At 43.1% G+C, this 22,442-nt stretch overlaps 1 protein-coding gene across 1 annotated transcript in view; it reads right to left on the bottom strand.

Moving 5' to 3' along the window:
* Positions 1-22,442, bottom strand: part of MYO16 (myosin XVI) — a 481,094-nt gene that overhangs the window by 237,965 nt on the left and 220,687 nt on the right. The gene's annotated exons all lie outside the window — the stretch shown is intronic.

Below are 22,442 nucleotides of genomic sequence, written 5' to 3'. Positions count from 1 at the left end.
ATAGCAGGTACCTCAATGAGTTCTAGGAAAAAAAGAAGAGGGAAAAAAGGAGGAAAAGAGAACATTTGCAGGGGTAAGGCCAATAACTTCAAATTTCGAACAGTTTTTCAAGTTCGGTAAAATAAAGGCATCTGCTGCTTGACAAAGTCTCAAACAGAATAAATAAAATGAAATTCACCTGTAGACTCATCGAAGCAAAACTAGAGGTTTTTACACACGCACATGTGGGCTCATACATATAACAAGGCTTATGTATTTATCCATGTTATCCCACAACTCCTATGTGCTAATGATGGTGCCAGGGTCTAGGGCATTAAGTTGATTAAGTCATGGCCTCAAATCCTAGGATACTGGCTTTCTGAATGAAGACAGCAATGCATAGAAACACCACATATAGACCATGGTGGGTTCCACATTAGAGCTGTGCCCAGAGCACGCTGGACACAGGAAGATGGACAGGCCACCTGTGACTACAAAGGACAGAGGAGGGAGTCAGGTAAAGCTTTAAAGGACAGAGGTACTCCAAGATGAACCTCTAGAATGAAAATGTTTTCTAGGTGGAGAGGAATCCACACAAAAGGAAGGGTGTGGAGAGGTATTAATTCATTCTACTTATTCAACGTGTCGGACCAGATTCATGATGCGTGATCTCACTGGAGGATAGTGGACTAGGTGGGAACCAGTAGGAGGTTAGTGTGGACAGGAGAAGCCAGACATATGGATAAATAATTTTTTAGGCAGGCTGGAATGCCTGAGAGCAATGGTTTTAAAATTGCTTCCACCATGAAAACTTCGAATCTTCAGTAATTTTAGTACATAAAACAGCTAAAACAGAGATGCTCAGATGAAAGAGGAGATGTGTATGTGTGTGTCAGTGTGAGTCGGCTATGGCTGGAGCCCTGGGAGTCAGAAATCCCCGCTCTCATGACTGCTTTCTGTTTGTGAATATCTTCGTTAGGTCCATCGCATGCACAGGTATTTCATACCTCAGCAGCACTGTTCAAAGACCTGCAGTGTCTCCGCTTGTCTAGGCTCAGTGGTGATGGCTCGTATACATGCCATCTTTCTACTGTCACATAATTTGTTTTGTAATTCAAAACTTTACTGAAATATACCATTATAAAAAAATGCTTTGCCATTGATTTACTGGATTTTCTAGGTGGACAATCATCTGCTTTATAAATAATGGTGATTTTGTCTAATCCTTCTTGATAACGTTTATTCCTTTCTATTTTCTTCCTATATCACAATGATTCCAACTTTAGGATCAATGCTAAAAAATGTCTGAATTTATCTCACAACTAAACATGATGTTCACTTAAGACTTAAGATAAGTTTGTATTCATGTTCATGTGGAAGACTCCTTTCATCCTACTTGAAAAAAAATAGATTTGGGGGATGCCTGGGTGGCTCAGTCAGTTGAGCACCTGGCTCTTAGTTTTGGCTCAGGCCATGATCTTGGGGTTGTGAGATGGAGCCCTGAGTTGGGCCTTGCGCTCAGCTTGGAGTCTGTTTGTCCCTCTCCCTCTACTCCAACTCCCACTTTTTCTCCCTCTTTCTGGAATAAACAAGTAAAATCTTAAAACAAAAACAAAACAAAAAAAAAGCCTCATATTGCACAGGTTAATACCAACAAGGTGTTTATCCCAGTAATTCCTTTATTTTTTTTTTATTTTTTTTTAAAGATTTTATTTATTTATTCATGAGACACACACACACACACACAGAGAGAGAGAGAGAGAGAGAGAGAGAGAGAGAGAGAGAGGCAGAGACACAGGCAGAGGGAGAAGCAGGCTCCATGCACCGGGAGCCCAACGTGGGATTCGATCCCGGGTCTCCAGGATCGCGCCCTGGGCCAAAGGCAGGCGCTAAACCGCTGCGCCACCCAGGGATCCCCCAGTAATTCCTTTAAAAGCAAACAAGGGGTGCCTGGTGGCTCATTCGGTTAAGTGTCTTCCATGCTCAGATCACGATCTTGGGGTCCTAGGATTGAGCCCCACATCGGGCTCCATGCTCAGTGGGGACCCTGCTTATCCGTCTCCCTCTGCCCCTCCTTCCCGCTCATGCACTCGCTCTCTCAAATACATAAATGAAATCTTTAATAAAAACAAAAACAAACAAAAAACAGATTTAGGAGTTAATTATTCTTGTATTTTGGTACTTTCTAAAATGGCCAATTGATTTTTTGCTTTTTTCTTATTGATGTGATGTATACTAATAATTAAAGTTCCTAATATTGATCAGTGAGTATCTTTTAATGGACTGCTAGATTCTATTTGCTACTGTTTTATTTATGCCTCTATATTGACAAATCAGGTAACTGTCTACACTTTTCTTGTGTTGGCATATCTTTTGATGTGTTACTAATTTTTCTATAAATTTTTGACAATGAGAAAAGTTTTATAGAAGAACATAAAGACAGCCAATGCATCATTCTCCAACAATGTGAAAAAGCAACATATTTACTTCTGATCACTGTTTTTAACAAATTTCAAAGATAAAGTAAAAATCCCACATCTATACATTATTTTACTTCCTTATTAGATGAAATAAAGCACAATCATTTTGTATCTATCTTTTCAGTCTATTTTAATTTTAAAAAATTATAAATGTATACATCTATAAAATAGGTAATGCTAGTATTTAAAATTATATAAATATTACTTACATTGTATCATTTACCAAATTGTTCTGTTCCCTCAAGTGTAGATTTATAAGATCTATTCTTACATGTAGTTTAGGTTCACTTTTCTAAATTGTCTTAAAATACTCCACCATGACCATACCTGACTTATTAATTCATTTCCTTAAATGCAGTAATTAATTTTTTTAATCACTTGACAGTTTTGAAAATGTGTCAGTGAAGACCACGCACATGTTTTTTGTTTGTTTGTTTGTTTGTTTGTTTGTTTTTAATGCACATATATGTAGGTTTCCCTATGCCACAGTTTCTTGACCTTGGGACTGCTGACATTTTGGGTCAGGTCTGATAATTCTTTGTTTGAGATCATCCTGTGGAACACAGGGTGTTTTGTTGAACCCTGTGACACTGCTCAGGAGATGCTTGTATAGCTCCCCAAGATGTGAAAACCAAAAGTGTGTCCAGATATTGCCAAAATCTTCTGTAGAGTTGCATCAACCTGTGACGATATGTTATATACATGTCAAACTTTACCATCTATTACCAAATTGTTCATTAAATTGGTTTTTACAAGTTTAAACATTCATTGGGGGTTGCCTGGGTGGCTCAGCGGTTGAGCATCTGCCTTTGGCTCAGGGCGTGATCTCGGGTCCAGAGTTCGAGTCCCACATCAGGCTCCCTGTGAGGAGCCTGCTTCTCCTTCTGCCTATGCCTCTCTCTGTGTGTCTTTCATGAATAAATAAATAAATAAATAAATAAATAAATAAATAAATAATTTTTTTAAAACCCCTCTCATCAGGAGTGTGTGAATGGCTAGCTAGCTCTTTGCATTATCTGATTTTTCTTATTGTTGCAAATGTTTTAATTTTGAAATGGTATCTATTCATTTCCATTTCTTTAATTACTTGTGAGGCTATGTATCTTTTCATATGTTTCCTGGAAATCTGGAGTTTCTTTTCTGTATTTGCTGCCTTCTGTAAAAGGAATAGAGGGTTTTCTTCATTCTTTAATTTTTGCAATGATTTAAACAATTTTCTGTTCTTTGAGGCTTGAAAGTACATGCTTAGGAATTTCCTGGGTGTGGCCCCTTTCATGTTTAGAAACTGCCTTGGTTCTTCTATGGTTACTCATCTCATTTGATTTTTCATTTCTTCTACAGTCAATTTCATATTTGTACGATGGATTCTTATTCATTTGGTGTTACTACCTTTCTGGTTATATATACCTCTGGGTTTCTATCATCAAGGATCAATACATAGTTTTTTAGTGATGTTTCTGTTTGCCTTCACTTCTGGATTTAGTTTCTAATTTTATTACATTGTGTTAAAGGATATACCCTGTACATTTTCTTAATTTTGAAACTTATTCAACCTTATGGCCTAAGATATGATCAAATTTTTTATCATGTTATTTATTTATTTCATCATGATAAGTGCACTCCTTAATCCCCATCCCCTATTTCACCCCCCCACACACACGAACCACCCACCTCCCTTCTGATGACCATCAGTGTGTTCTCTATAGTTAAGAGTCTATTTCTTGATTTGTCTCTCTTTTTTTCCCCTCGCTCATTTGTTATATTTCTTAAATTCCACATCTGAATAAAGTTATACAGTATTTGACTGATTTATTTCACTTAGCATTACATTCTCTAGCTCTATCCATGTTGTTGCAAATGGCAAGATTTAGTTCTTTTTTTTTTTTATGGCTGGGTAATTATCTATCTATCTATCTATCTATCATCTATTTACCTACCACTTCTTCACTTCTTTTTTTTTTATTTTTTATTTTTATTTTTTATTTTTTTCACTTCTTCACTTCTTTATCCATTCATTTATCGATGAACAGCAGGGCTGCTTCCATAGTTTAGCAATCGTAAATAATGCTGCAATAAAAAGAGGTACATGCATTCCTTTGAATTAGTGTTTTGTATTTGTAGGGTAAATACCCAGTAGTGCATTTCTTGGGTTATAGGGTAATTCTATTTTTAACTTTTTAAGCAACTTCCATACTATCTTTCACAGTGGCTGCACAAATTTGCATACCTCCCAACAATGCAAGAGGGTTCCTTTTTCTCCACATCCTCGCCAACACTTGTTGTTTCTTGTGTTTTTTTTATTTTAGCCATTCTGACAGGTCTGAGGTGATACCTCATGTACTTTTCATGTTCATTTCCCCAATCATGAGTGATGGTGAGCATCTTTTCATGCATCTGTTGGCCATCTGGATGTCTTCTTTAATAAATAATGGTGTAAGTTCATGTCTTCTGCCCATTTTTAAATGGGCTATCTGGTTTTTGGTGTTGAGTTGTATCAGTTCTTCATGTATTTGGGATACAGGCCTTTACTGGATATATCATTTGCGAATATCTTCTCCCATTCACTAGATAGCCTTTTTAGTGTTGTTGATTGTTTCCTTAGCTGTGCAGAAACTTTTTATTTTGATGAAGTACCGATCGTTTATTTTTGCTTTTATCTCCCTTGCCTCAAGAGACATGTCTAGAAAAATGTTACTATAGTGGATGTCAGAGAAGATACTGGCTGTGCTCTCCTCTAGGATTTTTATGGTTTCAGGTCTCACATTTAGGTCTTTTAATCCATTTTGAGTATATTTTTAGATATGATCAATTTTTTACTAAGTGTCTCAAATACAGTGTTGATATGAAAAGCTATCATTTGCTTGCCTGATATATCTTTGCTCTGTATTTTACTTTTTGGCAATTTAAGCTCAAAAGCAAATACAGCTTTAGGGCCATTCACTTTCTATGAATTTTATTTTATGGCATGTGGTTCTTCACATTAACTTAAATCTACGCATCTGCCCACATATACTCCTTTTACCTGACAAACTACTTCATTTTCTTTCAATTATTCATATGTTCAGGTCTTTATATGGAAAACTTGTAAGTTTTTTATAATAAAAACTTTTCTTTTATACGAAAAACTTAAATGTTAATATACACTCAAGGTGACCTATCTAAACATAAGACTTACCCTGTTTCTAGATGAGTGCCAACATGGCCACTCAGATATAAAAGATGTAGGATTAGGTAATTTAATTATATAGCATATGAAATAATATATAGCACTTTACATAACATTTATATAGAAAATCACATATAATATAGTATATGATATAGTCATATAATGATCTAGGTTGCTATTAATAACTACACTTATTTTTAAATATATTTTTTAAAGATTTTATTTATTTATTCATGAGAGACACAGAGAGAGAGGCAGAGACATAGGCAAAGGGTGAAGCAGACTCCTCACAGGGAGCCCAATGTGGGACTCAATCCCCAGACCCCGGGATCACGCCCTGAGCCAAAGGCAGATGCTCAACCCCTGAGCCACCCAGGCGTCCCAACATCACTACACTTATTGATGTGACATATGAGAAAGTATCTGGCACTTGCATGGGCCCTTCGGTCCTTTGCCCGCAAGAGTCTTTCATCCCCTCCAAGTTGGTCCCATGGTGTCCTCACTTCTTTTCCCAAAAGCCTCAGGAATATGTCTTCATTTCCTCTTTCACCAGCTTCTCTGTCCCCTTCTCTTTGGAATTCCTTTCCTCCAAGACTACGGAGAGGAGAAAGCCTGGAAGGCAAGCTCAAGATGCCTCTCTGGAAGAGCTTCTGGACACTACAGTGGGATTTGTAAAACGACAGATGTGGGAGGATTGAAAGTTCTAGAAATCTCACAGAGATGTTTCAGACAGAGCCCCTCCTGAGCAAATCCTGGCCACTGCACTGAAAATGTGCCCAGTGGAAAGCAACTTGATGGAGAAAGATGGTATAGCATTGAGAGCTCGCTGGGTCTGAGCCTCCCTGATGTCTCGTGTTAGGACATTCCAGAATTTAGCAGTCTCTGCATTCTGTTCATTTCCTTCTTGATAGAAATGACAGGAAAGGCAACCTTGTGTGGTAGCTCTGAGGACTCAGGTTGGTTTGAATTTCTGTGATGTGCCAAACACTTTTGACCATGGCCCTAGAGAAATGTTACATCCATCCTCTAGGGTTGTTTCCACACAGCAAAATATGTGCCCTGCCTGACTTTACCTTGTTCTGGAGGAAAATTTGCAAACTCCCAAAAATCTTGTAAAATGTAAATACATTTTCAGGTCAGAAGGTCTTATCTGAGAATCAATTCAACAAGCTGGAGTTTTCTTTAGGATTCTCAGGGAACTTCTGAAGGTTGGCGCAGCAGCTGATCTGCTGGAGACAGTGGTTCTCATTAGAGCATGTCAGAATCCCACGGCACTGAGTCCCAGTGCCCAGGTTGTGCCCTGGTCCCATTATCCCAGAACATTTGGGAAGTGGGAGGCACCTATGGGCTTAGCAGTCCCCAAGAGATGTGAGAAATCACTCAAAGAGAGTTCTCTTGCTCCTCTCTGGAGGGAGGCACAAGAGGGAAAAGACCCTAAAATGCAAATATAACTCATGACAGCTCCATCCTCCCCTAAGAACACCACTGGTATTTGGACACGGCACTCATTTTCATCAAGTGTTCGGCTGCTGTGTTTACTCTCCATCAGGGACATTCTCTATCCTTGGTGAATACCTTCTCCTGCAGTTTTGGGGGTCCATCTCATCTGCCTTACCACCCTCTCAGTTCTCACCTATTGAGGATATTTCTCACACCAGGCCTCTGGAAACTCAAATAACCCCTGGGTTGTTTTACATGTTCATATTCCTTGTTCCCAACACAGAGTCTCTCATCTGAACAGCACGACAGTGTGAAGGAGTGATTTCTGTAGTCTGCTATGTGCAGATCTTGCTTAGCACAAGCAGCGCAGAAGGTGTACTGAGTACGAGTCCGACACAGCCCGTTAGCGCTGGTCCCTGTACAGCATGCAATGTTCAGGGAAGGAAGGAGTCTGACTGAATGAGCCTGCCATCAGCATTCATATGGAATTGCTCCTATTTGTCTATCTGTCTCCAGGAAGTACATTAGCGAATACAACTCCTATTTCTCTTCTACATGGTCTGGGTCTCCAGAGACTTGTGCCACAGGTACCTGCATGTCCCCACGGGCCTTTACACTCAGCCAGTATTCTGCTTCTCTGCTCCCGATGCCTTTCCTTCACGGGTTCATCGCCTTCACCTGTGGGCTCCCCGCCTCTCTTGCCCCTCTTTCCCCTCCCCGGCAGCCAGCCCAAAGCCTCCTCCTCACTTGCCTCTGGAGCCCTCTGTCAGATGTTCGGGATACTTCTCACCTATAACTGAGAAGGCTACCTGCTGATCGTGCAGGTTTTAGCACTGTGAGCAGCTTCTGAATAGTGACCATGCCCTTTCTGCATCCTCACAAAGAGCACTGTGCCTGGGGCCCAGAAGGTAATGTTTCCTTTTGGATGAGGGAGAGAAAGACAAAGGGAGACTGGAGTCTCCTGGGACCAGCTGCCCATCGTCTTTGTGTGATGGTTCTTCTGGGCTCCCCCTCCTCTGTGCAGAATGCCCTTGGGCCCTTCAGTGCATTTCGGTGTGCAAGAGCTAGTCCGTGCATGGCCAGGGTGGAGGCCTAGGTGACAAGGAGCACCTGGGGATGAACCCTCTGAGCGGGCGGCTGTGTGGGGGCTTTCGAGCCAAGGCAGCAGAGACTGGACCAGAGGCCCCATGGGCAAAGCCAAGAGAAGGATGTCTGATCTGTTTGTTGGGGGCGGGGTAGTGGTGGTTAAGGAGGATGGCCAATGAGGGTCTGACTCCTACTTTAGAAAGAGCACCTGACTACAGAGCAGAGTGCGGCTGGTCATGGGGCCAATCAGTGTTAGGAAGCTCAAAAGGAAGGTTCGGGGAAGTCAGGTAGGCGAGGATGGGCTCCCAGCCCAGGACTGATGCTGGAAGATGCTGTGTAGGTAGGAGGCACAGCCAGGACTTGCCCACAGACGGGTGTGGGAGGGAGGAGAGTTAAGGACAACATCTCAGGTTGTGGTACGAGTGGGAAGCTGCTTACAGACTCAGGGGAGGCTTGAAGGGGAGCTAGATGTGTCAGGGAGGGGAGCAAAATGATCACCCCAAAACTATTAGAAACTCACAATTACGATTATACTACTATTTTTATTTTTCCGGTTTGTAAGTCACCTTATATACACCCAATGCCTGTTCCCACCAGCCACCGCTGAAGAGGATTAACACCACCTCTGCAAGTGAGCAAAAAGCAGGCTTGGGAGAAAGGCCCTACCACCTGTGGAGTGCCTATCCCCCTTGGCTGGTGAATGGCTTACCCCTCCCACCCTCCACCCCCTCCCCGTGATCTCTCCACCCTCTCTTCCTTTGCTGCATTGTTATTCCTGAAAATAGATGCCCATAAGAACTTCATTGTTTGTTTGTTTGTTTGCTTAAGGTTTTATTTATTTATTTGAAAGAGCATGAGTGAGGGGAGGAGAGGGAGAAACAGGCTCCTCACTGAGCAGGGATCCCAACACCGTGATCCATCCCAGGACCCTGGGATCATGACCTGAGCTGAAGGCAGACGCGTGACCGAATAAGCCACCCAGGCACCCAGAACTTCATTGTTCCAAAGATGAGTCAAACCCCTTAGAAGGTAACACAGAAAAGCTGAGACTAGTGGGAGCACTGCCGTTCCAGAATGAAGCCCTGCACCCCATGTGTCACACGTTAAACTCCCTTGCACATGGGGGAACCTCTTGCTGAGGCTCAGCTAACCCTTCCAAAGGACACTGTGCACTTAATTCTGTACAATGTGATGTCTGGAGATCCCAGGGCCCCAAACCCCTCTTGCTGGAAACACACGCTTTCTCCGACGCCAAGAGTCAGGAAAAAGAGATGTCACATTTAGAGCAACAGAATCCAGAAATCATTTATTTGCTAATAGGAGGGAACAGGAAAAAGTTCAGCCCAACACGTCAGGGTGTGACAAATGGATTAAAATAGACTGGAGGAGCTGAACAAAGCCCATCAACCTGCAGGCTCGGCAGAAGGTGTGAAATCAGAGGTGCGCCCGCACACCCAGCCGCGTTGCTGAAGACAGCCTCCTGACACACACTGAGGCAGCGCCCACTGGCTTCTTTTGTGTGACAAACCCCCCTAGTTCTGCAAGGCAGAGCTCTACATGGGAGAGATGCAGCAGTTACAAGCCAGTAAGTGCAGATAGTTTGGAACATCACTCCCCAAAATGGGATTCTAAGAGATTCTGATAAGACACAGCCGACTTGAACAATGAGAATTTCCTCCTCTGAGGCTCAGCACCAGCAGCCCTCAGACAAGAGGATGAACAAGTCTGTGAAGGAGGTCGTGGTAAGCTTCACTCAGTGGTTTGAATTTGCAAAGAAGACATTTGTGGGGTGGGGGTGAGAGCCCGATGAACCACCTTCCCCAGGACTCAGGAATGCACAGGAGGGGTCTGCTGTGCTTCTGGAGCTCTGTTCAGACCTGTGTTGCTGGAAAGAGCTTCATGACAAGGGAGACAATTCCATGAGTTCACAATGTCTCAAGTCCGATGCACCTGACCATAAATTCCCATGACACTTCACAGTCTGATCTGTGGTATCCAGCTGGGGAGATGGATACAGCCAACATCCCAGCCAGACCAAGTTTTAAAGTATATAAACACAGAGGTCACAGGATGTATTCTAACATATGTTTTGACTCGATGGCAACAGTGGCAGGCAGCAGAAACCTGGCTTCCTCCAGGATTCTGTAAGAAGTTTCTAGCTGAGTTCAGTAACAAAGAGACCTCAGTGTCAGAACAGAGAAATCCAGCCAAGTCTGAAAATAAACACCCCAAGACCAGTGCTGGAAAGCCCCAGGTTGTGGTAAATAACCCAAACAAGGAAAGTCATGACGTCATTCTGAAAATCTTTTTTATGTTAAGCACAAGCAATGTTTTTGGGGATAAGAACACATATAGGCCATAGTGCACATGTATTTCCTCAGAACTTATTCTGGGTCAAGAGCTATTCCAGTCATTTTCAATTTACCAGTGATTCAGAAGAGCATCTGCACCCTCATGGAGCTTACATCCCACAGCAGCGACACACAAGGCAGCGGTGCACGATCGAGCAAATTCTAGAGCACGCCAAAGTGCTAAGTGCTGTGGAAAGCAGCAAGCAGAGTGTGCAAAGGGGGACTGGGAACGTAGGGTTTGGGATCAAGTGGAAGTTCTAGTGGGAGCCCACTAGAAGGGCAGATGTGAGCCAACTCATGACAAGGTAAGGAAGTTAGCCAAGGAATCAGAGGAAGAATGTTCTGGCAAGAGGGAACAGCTAGAGCAGAGAGAGGATGGGAGTCTGCTGAACGCTCAAGGAGCTGGCTTGGAGCCTAGCTGGGAGCCACAGAGGGGTACCGGGGGAGGTCAGCACCCCCAGGGACCAGACCATACAGAGCCATGGCACCTGTCAGGGGGTTGCTACCCTTAGAGAAGTGAGGAAAATCTTTAGGGTCGGCAGAAGAGAGCCTCAAAGGATCGCTCTGACGATTGCACTGAGGATTGGTCACTTATGTGGACAGAGGGAGGTCTGGGAGGATGTGTGTGTCCTCGCCTAAGCAGGACAAATGGGTGATGGCCTGGGGTGGCAGCAGGGCAGAGCAAGAGGAGCAGAGCCAGCCCGATGGTTCACCCGAGGGTGGGGAACTAAGGCATCCAGGAGGCTCCGGGAGCTTTGGTCAGGGCGAGCGGGAGGCTGGGGTTGCCGGGCGCAAGACCGCAGGTTTGGGTGGGGTGGGCTTCCCAGGAGTTAGAGGTGTCTGGTAGGTATCGGGGTGCTTAGGGCGCCACTCGGCTGTACCTTCTTATAAGCATGTGCTCCGAGTGCCAGCACGCGCGTGTCCCCGCAGCCTGATTCCGCGTAAGGAACCGAGGCCTGCGCTGCTGGCAGGAGCAGGGGGAGCCGCGGCGCCTTCCTGGAGGTCTGCGGGGAAGCCTCTGGGGGCCGAGAGCTCACTCAGAAAGCACAGCCCTGTTCCCCCGTCGGAACACAGCTGACAAAACGCCACGTAGCACCTCGCCCATCGATGCCCACACCGAGGGTCCAAAATCAGGGTACGAATGCGGGCTGGGCAAGGTCTGGCTCGGGGGCCACCCTGTCAAATATCAGGCCTCTGCACGTCCTTTCCTGATAAGGTGGCAAAATCCCAAACCAGCAAAACAGCACGAAGCCCGACGTGCTTGGCCTGAATTCCGAAAGCTCTGACTCTGCAAGAAAGCAGGGATGAAGAGGGCAGCGGGTGAAGGAAAGTGTGTGAGTAAGGAAAGTGTGGGAGCACAGGGCTCCGGGCAAGAAGGGGAAGTGAAAGTGAGGGGGCTTGGGGTCACGTGGGGGAGCTACAGAGGGGGTGGAGGCACTGAGTGGAGGGGGACGAGTGGGAAGGAGAGGGGCCTTTGCCCTCCGAGGAGGCCAGAGGTGAGGCTCCTGTCTCCTGTCCATCCTCCCCGACCCTCCCTTGGCCCAGGACTTGAGGTGAGCAGCTATAATCCGTGCCGCTGGGGGCTCCAGGCCTCTCCTTATGAGTCAGAGGACATTCTTCTGGGGCTGCCATCATTCTGGGGCTCTTTTTCAAACACTTGCCAGAAATCTTTCACCTGTTACTTGGAGATCAGGGTTTGAAAGGCAGAAATGTGATATATTTAAGAGAGGCCCGGACAAAGCCATGGCTCCCCAGGTTCCAGCACAGCCCGGGACATTGGGTGATTCCGTTCACCCAGCCTTGGGTCAGACCAAGCCGTGGGATGCGTGAGATGAAATCTGTTGTATACTTAGCACACCCAAACGTTGGTCAGTACGGCTTTAACTATGCTGCCCATGTGCCTCCTGATTGGGCTGTGGATTTGCAGGAACAAACAGCAATAGCTGTCACTGCATGGATTGTAATTTTAGGTCTGTGTGCACACACCTAAACACAAGCTCTATCCTAGGGGTGCACATAAATACCTACATCATGCTATGAGTTCCAAACCTACCCCATAACAGACAAGGTGCATGTCTGCTCTGACCCTCATGCAAACTGCCCCAGGAGTTCGGTAACAAAGCGTCCCAAAATCTTACCGAGGTCACCATCTCTGGTGATTAAATAAAGGCAGGTTTTTAGATTTAAAGAAAATCTTTTTTTTCTACTCTAGCTGATGCAGAATGACAAAGCATTTGAAGCACTCAAATGGATTTTTTGCCCCAGGGAAAATGTGAAACAGGAAGTTTTCCAGAAGTGTTCAGGTTCTGCCTTAGGTTGTAACATGACACACTGTTCCCCTGCTCTAAGGGGGGGAGGACAGCGGAGCCGCCAGCCACTGCAGCCAACCCCCACTCCACGCCGCTTGTCGCTGGCTGGAACACCAGCCCCCCTCCTCTCCACACCTGCTCTCTGTCACCTTCGCTTCTTCAAAAGACTGTGCTGATTGTCATCAAAAGATCCCACTAAATTTCCCCAAATGAACTCTTAGCTATATGACAATCAAAGTCCAGACTTGTCACATGACAGAAATTCAGGAACATCCTTGGGTGAAGCTGCATCGGGTAACACACACACACACACACACACACACACACACACGGGGAGAAGACTCCCCAAGAGTCCAGTTCTTCCACGTGAGCTAAAGCTCTAAGGCAAACTCATAATCTCTTGCATCACAATGATCACAGCAGTTATTCATACCCGGCTTCAGTGGAAAAGAACCTTCAATCATAACAGTAACAATGCAGCTGATCCTTGCACCCCATTTGGGAGGGCTGGCCCTTCTCTATGGGTCCAGTGGCAGCCTCTATGGACCACACGCATGACAGCTGGATGCTGGCCTTGCTGCACAGAAGAGCGAGGGGAAGCACGGGCAGGTTGTACGATTTTCCCAAAGCACCTAAGCAGGGAGAAGTGGGTCCGATAGAAACTGGGTGCTTGGGATCCCTGGGTGGCACAGCGGTTTGGCGCCTGCCTTTGGCCCAGGGCGCGATCCTGGAGACCCAGGATCGAATCCCATGTCAGGCTCCGGGTGCATGGAGCCTGCTTCTCCCTCTGCCTGTGTCTCTGCCTCTCTCTCTCTCTGTGTGTGACTATCATAAATAAATAAAAATTAAAAAAAAAAAAAAAGAAACTGGGTGCTTTCAGCTGAGAAGTGTCCGGCTTTCAGCAGCTCACACGCCTTTACCACTGAATAATTACAAAGTACAAAACTCAGTCACCCCACTCCGAGGCCACAATCGCCCTAAATGTCAGCAAGAACAGGACTGGACCTCAGAGGCATGTGATTCTGCCAACAGCTGTTCGTGTGCACTGATTGCGGCAGCGTGGTTCTCCGCACCAGACGAGAAACAGCATCGCGTCTTCCACCGTGCTGTGACTGCCCAGTGCTTCCTGCAAACTACCAAAGGAAATTGGAAGCCCATGGGAGAGACAGCACATGGAAAGCATGGACAAGAGATATTTTCATGTAGTGTGGTCACTGACTCAGGAAGGGGATAAAGCCAGGCTGGAGCAAGCATGGGCTGGGATGGTAGGGATGGCTCACCTGTCACAGGAGATGGTCACTCCACCTCTCTCTGACCCAGAGGAAGGCCAATATGGCACTGCCAGGTGTCAACAGTGGATGAGACTGACAAGTAGGGCTGGGGGCAAAAGAAATGACCCCTATTACATTAGCCTGACATATAAGGTGGATGGGATTCAGGTCACACCTGAGCACGGGATGCTGTTTGCTACTGTCACATGAGCAGGTTTTGAAAAGAAGGAGATAAACTCTCCCTCACATGAAACTGTGAATGAGTCCCTCCAAAATAATGAGGAGTCACCAAGCCAACCCTTGAGCATGCCCTGTGGCTCTTTCTCCACAAGCTCCTTGAGTGTGCAGAGTCACACCTCCATTGACAGATGACATTGCCACCACTGGTGGAGGGATGGTCCTCTAAAGCCGTGCCCATCTACCATCTTGATAGAGTTCTTCATAACTTAGAATGCAACAAAATAATTTTTATGTATGAGGGGGAAATAATCGTAAATGGAGAGACAGAGATGAGAGAGATGGAGAAGGAAGGCGGCTCTTGAAAGTGGAAGGGACCCTGCTGTCAGACACAGAGACAGATGTGGATGTGATCTTCAGTGAGCTCTTGCCTTGCAGTCCTGAGGAAAGTTTGAGTCTTCACCTTGGTGAGAAACATAATTACCGCCATGGTTTCAAACCTACACAAACTCGATGGACACAAGCCCAAACACTATCCTGAACTTTTGGAGACAAACACGTTCTGTTATCCAGAATATTTGTTCTTTTGTAAGTCAATAGATTGTTTATATTCCCAGTGAGGTTGACAATATGTTTTCATCAACTATTTTAATTCTGGGAAAAACCATACGAACCTTCTCAATAAGTGAGAAATATATAAGGCTCATAAATACATTCCTATCAATTCACATTTAGATTTTGCTTCAGATGAGTTCAGGTCATGTTAGTCTCTTCATCAGCACATGAGTCATAAATAGATTTTTGGTTTTCAGAACAGTTTGTATTTGAGAACTGTGAAGAATCAATTGAAGGTCTATACTACAAATTTTTACATCTATTTTACTGACTAGGAAAGTAAGACTCAGAGCGTTTAACTCTCATAATACAAGAGTGGATTTCCTTTTTCATAACTGAAAGATAAACATGGTGACTAATCATCTAATGTCAACTGAGCTTATTTCTTCACTCAGCATAAAACTACATTTTCCCTTGACTGATACTCAACTCCACTCTGCGGCAGTCTGAGACAAGAATAGAGAGAATCTCAAAGAACATGTTAACAATGTTCTTCCTTCAAATTCCCTACGGCCTCACCAGCTCTGTTTCCTTGTATCATCAAAAAGACTTTATTTGATATGACAGAAAAGCAATATTTATGAAATATTTCTGAGCTAGGAGGTTTCATAGTTAAATTGGAATTTACCAAGTATTAATCTGACATGAATGTAAAGAGGGAGATTGAAGAGGCAGGCAAATAAGAATCTGTGCAGAAAGGATGGGAGTAGGCCAGACCTGGTCAGGGAAGAGAGAGAGAGAGAGAGAGAGAGAGGAGAGAGAGAGAGAGAGAGGACACCAAAATGGTCAGCACTGGGTGTTGCATTTAAAGAACAAGGATGTTGGGCGCCTGGGTGGCTCATTCAGTTAAGCCCCCAACTCTTGATTTCAGCTCAGGTCATGATCTCAAGGATCATGAGATTGAGTCCTGCATCAGGCTCTGCACTGGGCATAGTGCCTGCTTGAAATTCTCTCTCTCTGCCTTCTCCCCACTCCCAGGTGCTCCATCTATCTATCTATCTATCTATCTATCTATCTATCTATCTATCTCTATCTGTCTCAAAATTAAATAAATAAAATCAAATAAAGAACAAAACTGTGAGAATATCTGGGGATCAGGATATCTTCTTTTTGCATTGGCAACTGGGAAAGTGAACACAATCAAACTGGAATTTCAAGGAACAAAAACAAAACTCTGAAGAGTGTAAAATATTTTCATCTGTCTTCTTCAAATAGTGAGGGTACAGACAATGGTATTAATGTTATGTCTCAGAACAGCATGTCAGTTTCTAAGCTCTAAGGTTGGCTATATCACTCTTCCCTAAAGGACAAAAATCAGTGGAAAGTGGCTGAGCACTTGGGTTCTGGAGACAGCCTGCCGGATTTGAAATCACTGTTCGTTTATTTCCTTCCTGCACAACCCTGGGAGGTTACATATCCTGTAGATCTCAGGGTGCTCATCTATTAAACAGGAGCAATATTAGTATCTATACCACAGAATTGCTAAAAGAATTAAATAATAAAAGTAATTACTGAGCACAGTGCCTGGCACTCATTGTCAGTGGAACATTTAATATAGTCTTAAAGGTAGTTTCCTGTTGATCTTTATGTGCCTGTACATATATGTACGCATGTTTATTTGTATGTGTTAATGCACCCTCAAAATTTTGACAATGCTATTATTGTCAAAAAGTTGATAAAGGGATGCCTGGGTGGTTCAGCAGTTGAGCATCTACCTTTGGCTCAGAGAGTGATTCCCAGGTCCAGGGATTGAGTCCCACATCAGGCTGCCTGCAAGGGGCCTGCTTCCCCCTCTGTCTATGTCTCTCTGCCTGTCTTTCTCTGTCTCTCATGAATAAGTAAAATCTTTAAAAAAATTTTTGAAGAATTAAAAAGAATTACAAAGTTGAATTCAGCAAATGATTTTCTGAAGTAGTAGTTGAGGCACTAAAAGTTATCTGTGATGCAAACCGATTCACACTATGGAGTAATTTCAAAACTATTTATACGAGTAATTGAGAATTGAGATTAGAGTCCAAATATCACATCTACTCCATGCTGGTTAACCAAGTAACCACAGCTCTCAGGTACCCTTTCTGCAACATGGAAAAATCAAAAACAACTTTCCATAATTATCACCATGAATAGACAAATAGGAAAATCCATGAAGAGTGTTCAATCATGATGGCTTTGGTTAGTTTTGGAAGTATCAAAAGACTACCACCAACAAAAACAATAGATGTCACCATATAACAAACATCAATGACTTAAAGTAGAAGTCTGAATTTTTGAGGTATATTCAGAGGTCAAAATTCTTACATACAAGCTAATAATATTGCAGATTGGATGGATCATACTGTATTTTTAAATATTTTAATTATTTATTTTATTTGAGAGAGTGTGTGTGCACGCATGAGAGAGGGGAGGGGCAGAGCGGGAGGGAGAGAGAGAATCTCAAGCAGACTTCACACTGAGCCCAGAGCCCAACATGAGGCTTGATCCCAAGACCTTGAGATCATGTCCTGAGTGGAAACCAAGAGTAAGATGTTCAATCACCTGAGCCATCAAGGCGCCCATCATAGTGTTGTTTTAACCTTTAATCCCCAAAAATATTTTGGGGGTAAACATACATCAAATGGAAATTATCTGGAAAGCCCTTACAACTTTTATTTGCAGGCCTCCTGAGATATGTCTACATTATTAATGGTCCTGTAGATGGGTAGCTATTTGGCCCAGCCAGTTAGAAAGTCCACAGAGTAAGCTGCACCACAGTCACTCAGCAGGAGCAGAGCTGCACCTGCTGCCCAGGATTCCTGACAGCTGTGTCCTGACACGGGGGCTGACCCTCTTGTGGGTGGTGGGGGATCAGCCTGGCAGCCAGAGCGTGATGGAGTGGAAGGAACAGGCTCCATGTGGCTATGTGTTATTCATGCCCAACTCCCCTGTCTGCTTCTGTGGCTAAACATCTCCTATCCTCCACTCTTCCCCTGGACTCAGGGACCTGGGTCGGCCTGCCAAGGTGGCCTCTTGGAGAGAGGAAAGAGAACTTCTACTTCCACTCCAGGGCTCCTAAAATGTGGAAGATTAGGGCTGTGTGTGTCACATTCCTCAACATGTTCAAAAACATGTGAAGTTAGACAGATGAGAGAGAGAAAGAGAGAGAATGAGAGAGGCAGAGTGACAGAGGCAGATGTGAGCTCTAGGATCTAGTGATGCCTGTAGCCAGCACCACTTCTTTCTTTTCCAGTTAGTTATATGGTCCCCACAAACCTCTTTATTTTTCTTTTTTCTCTATTCTTACCTTTTTCTTTCTTTCTTTCTTTCTTTCTTTCTTTCTTTCTTTCTTTCCTTCTTTCCTTCTTTCCTTCTTTCTTTTCTTTCTTAAATGTGTTAGTGTTAGGTATCTGACATTTGCAATCAAAGAGTTCTAATGAACAGAAAATTTGAGGCCACACATACTTGGGTTTGGAATTTGCTTTTTCATTTACTAGACTTACTCGCTAAATATCATTGATTAAGCTACATATCTGTGCTTCAGACTTATTATAAACACAATTTAGAATACTCTTAATTCTCCTACAGGGTTCTGCAGACTAACTAAAGTGCCTGGTGTCCAAGTGGGTTTTTTTCTCCCTCTCCCTCTTCTGGGGACACATCACTCAAGAGCAAAAAGAAGTAAGAAAGCCCTGATGTTGACTCCTTGCTGTTGGCTTCCACAAGTGAAACTTACCTGCCCATTTGCAGAAGTGACCCCACCCTTTCTATATTTTCAATATTATAACCTTCAGCTAGGATAATACAATCTCTTGTGGCTTAAAATTTTAATTATGCTACTTGATAAAGAAGTAACCCAGAATTGCTTTTTATGGCAGAGGTGACAACCTCCACAATATCCTAAGTTAGTTTTGCTTAACTAATTTCAAATTTTAAAAATGTACACAAACACTGTGCTTTCACTTTCATTTTCCTTAAAAATGTCCTTGACACAAAGTTGCGAAGGCAGTGGTTGCCAGTTTATAGGTAGCTTTGCTGAGGACACAGTACAGAATTAAGGCCAAGAGTGAGTAAGACTTGGGTTACTATCTGGCTCCTGGTCAACCTCTCTGTCTTCAGGCCCTGTTCCATTCAGCGTAGATGTGGTCATGTACCCTCTGCTCACTTATAGCTGAGGATTCAGAGACGGGGGATGACAGTAGGACAAGGTCTAGAATATGACGGGTGCTGCTCCTTACGGTGTACACATTTTATTGTGATGATTATTTAGATAACTAATAATAGATTCCAGTAGAAATCAATTTTGGCTCCTCTTATCTTGAAACTTTGTCTGGGAAGCACTTTCAAAATTTGCTTCCTAAACTATGTGGCCACATAAATCTTTTATTATATCACAAAACCAACAAGAGTCATCCTCAAATAATATTTACATTTACCCTCAGCTATTTTTTAATTATGAGAGACTTTCTCAAATGAAGGTAAATGTGCATAATAAATCCTTAGCAAAAAAAAAAAAAAAAATGGACTTGTACTGAGAGTTAATTGCCACAGCGTCTACTGTGACAGGTGTACTCCCAGGCAGCAATCACAAGTTCAAATACTTGATGAGTCAGAGTTTCCTTCCACTAACACACAAGGTTAGAAGCAGGTCACGCGCTCTGAGAAAACGATTGCTTGCTTTCAGCTTATAATTCAAAATCTGACCTTTTCTGAAAATGTTACTATGCAGCATCACAATCATTTCCCTGGCTCATCAGTAGGGAGGAAGATTAGGAATAACTTCTTTGCATTTCAGAGCCCATCTGTTTTGGGATTAAACCCATAAAAAGGGGTTGAAGATCAGCAATTAATGACTATTTCTAACTTTCATTAAAGCTCAATTCTCACGAACACAGACCTATATTTATTCCGTACAAAGGAATCTGAAATAGAACTTGAAAAACAAACAGCCAGGAAAAAGAAGAAATAAATCGTGGGAAGAACCATAAATAAAAAAGAAACCTTGAGGTGTTTTTGTCCTGACTCTGTGGAGAGTTCGCCATCTAGTGGGAATTCTTGATAAATGCAATCTCTATTTCCATTGCTTAAAATATTAGACTTTTCCTTGTCATCATTGTTGTTGTTTTAACAGTCTGTATAGAAAGACCCTTATGCAAAGTGTTACAAATATTGTTTCCATGCAGTTCAGCTATAGGAACTCACATCTGTACCATTTATATTCCATAGTTAAGCAAGAGTGCTATCTGCTTGTTCTAGGTATCCTTCCAATTTTGTAAGCAGGAAAGTATTTTTAGGTGCATTTAACACTGAAATAAACCTCCATAATTTTTCATGTGAGGCTTTGAAAACTTTGAGTTCCAAAAACAGAGTCAAAGTTTAAAAAAAAAAACCACTTTTGTAGCTTTAATTATAAAGTATCAGCTCCGACAATGTTTCCTTCTCTTTGGAGTTCAATTATATAAGAACAGATATTAAATCTGAATATGTCTCCAGCTCCCAGTTACTGTTACAGGCGTATTTCCTGTTTCATGCAGGTAATGAGTTGTTATTAATGAAGAGGAGACAAGGTGCACTTGGAGGAAGCAGACTTGCAATTCTTTATAGTATTTACCTTAAGATTCAACATACTTCATCAACATTTCAATAGGAGCTGCACTGTGGAATGAGCATTGACTGCAAAAGCAAAGGCATATTCAGATTGTCTATTTAATAGGTACTTTGACACCTTTTTAAAGAAGATCAGATGAGTAGATGTGAGGGTAGTAACAGTACTCTTCACATGCTACAGTGACTTTTCCCACGTGAATCAAGTGCTGATTTTCAGGAGGAACTTTGGAAGGGACACGGAGTTGTGAAAGTCAGAAAGTTAGCAAGTTAAGATTTACACTGCCGACTGCAAACAAGCCAATTTCAAAAATTATGGTCGTTAAGACAAATAAAGATTACACCCTAACCCCAAATCATACATCAGACAAATATGAACTCCTCAAGTCCTGCCAGCGCTGCAAAAGTGAGAAGACCCACACAGAACAAACCACAAAAATAGTGTGATATATCATGCACTGTAACTTGCAAAACAGCTTATTTTATTATTAAAGAACATTATGTCTGCAGAATTCTCATTGTACAAATGTTCCAACTGATATTTTTATGAATCTGGGGTTGTGGTGTGTATTTTTATTGAGGAATGTTGTTTTGTTCCCATTAGATATTTATAATACATTTTAATAAAATAACCTCTTTGTTCAAGGGAATTGAATGATTCATGATTTTGCTGAGTTCTTTCCTGTTGGAGCTTCTCACAAAGCAACCCCTGACTGTGACTTTCTAAATAGCCTGAGTGATTCCAAACTCTCTTTAGCAAAGAGGGATGAATGCTGGAACTGGACCTCAATAAAGAAAAGCTTGTTTTCTGCTCCCACGCTCACACATTTGGAGAGACAGTCCAAACCTCAGACCCAGAAGTTAAATTGTTTCTTTGAACAGTAGATGAGATTATGGTCCTTTACTCATCAGTGGCTGTATGTCTGAAATGCCAAGTGCACGCATGCAAATATACACAGGCAACCCCCACCTCCCCGAACCAATTATCTGCTATAAATGTTGAGTTTTTATTTGTAAGCAAGATTCTAAACACAGAAGCCTGTTAAGACTTTCCTCTCTCGCACCTACTCCTGAACACCTGACCCCTGCTTTCCAATGTGATGCTTTTCTTCCCAGGGACAATGTCTCCCACTGGACATGTTCAACGTGGCAAAACAAAGGCTAAAACCTGGGAATGGGTTTTTGGCACTGCTGTTAAATGACTTCAGCCTCTTTATGGTTCTGGGTTTGAGTTCCTCCTTTATGAAACGAGGGAATTTGGTTTAAAAAACTTTTCTAGTGCCCTAGTTTTTTACCACTTTTACCTGAGCTCTCATGCTCCAGGACTAGTGTTTTCTTTCTTTTTGGAATCCCTGTTGTTTGGGAGCACAGTAAACCCCAAAGCCTTTCACTTCAAATAAAACACAATTTTGAGAAGGCCTTTCTTAACTGCTTGACTAGTTTCCTCCCACTCAATGAGACACATTGCCCCTGTACTTCCGGGTATCTTCAGATAAATTGAATGAGGGGTTAATAATGTCCAGGTAAATCAGGATTTGATCATTTCATTCTCTTCATCTGGCCCCATGTCCCACTGTCAGTAACACTTCTCAGCAATGGCCACCATGGAGGTTGTCCCAATGCCTTTTCAACCCATTTCAGGAGCTCTGCGTCCTTGAGACCCCATCGCCCCTCCCCCAAAACCCCTCATCTCTCACATTGGCATCTCAATGAAGAGAGATGCCCCATAGACTCCTCTACCCATAGACTTGCCTCAACCAGCAAGACTGGTCTTCAGGACGCACCCTTCCTCTCCAAGTGCTGTTTAACTCTTCTCACAAGATTTCTCAAAAATTATGAAAACACACACCTTTCTTCTTGGATCCAACAACAAACACCCAATAAACTACAAATCAGGTGTTAACAGGTATCTGAAATAAATCCGCGTCTTCCTGAGACCAGCACCTCTGCCCTGCCAGGGATTTACTAGTGAGCTTGGCTCAGCATGCCCA

The sequence above is a fragment of the Canis lupus genome, chromosome 22 (assembly GCF_003254725.2).
Source record: "Canis lupus dingo isolate Sandy chromosome 22, ASM325472v2, whole genome shotgun sequence".
In the NCBI taxonomy this organism is placed as follows: Eukaryota; Metazoa; Chordata; class Mammalia; order Carnivora; family Canidae; genus Canis; species Canis lupus.
Note: the sequence above shows the minus strand (reverse complement) of the source record. Positions and strands in the feature narration are given on the sequence as shown.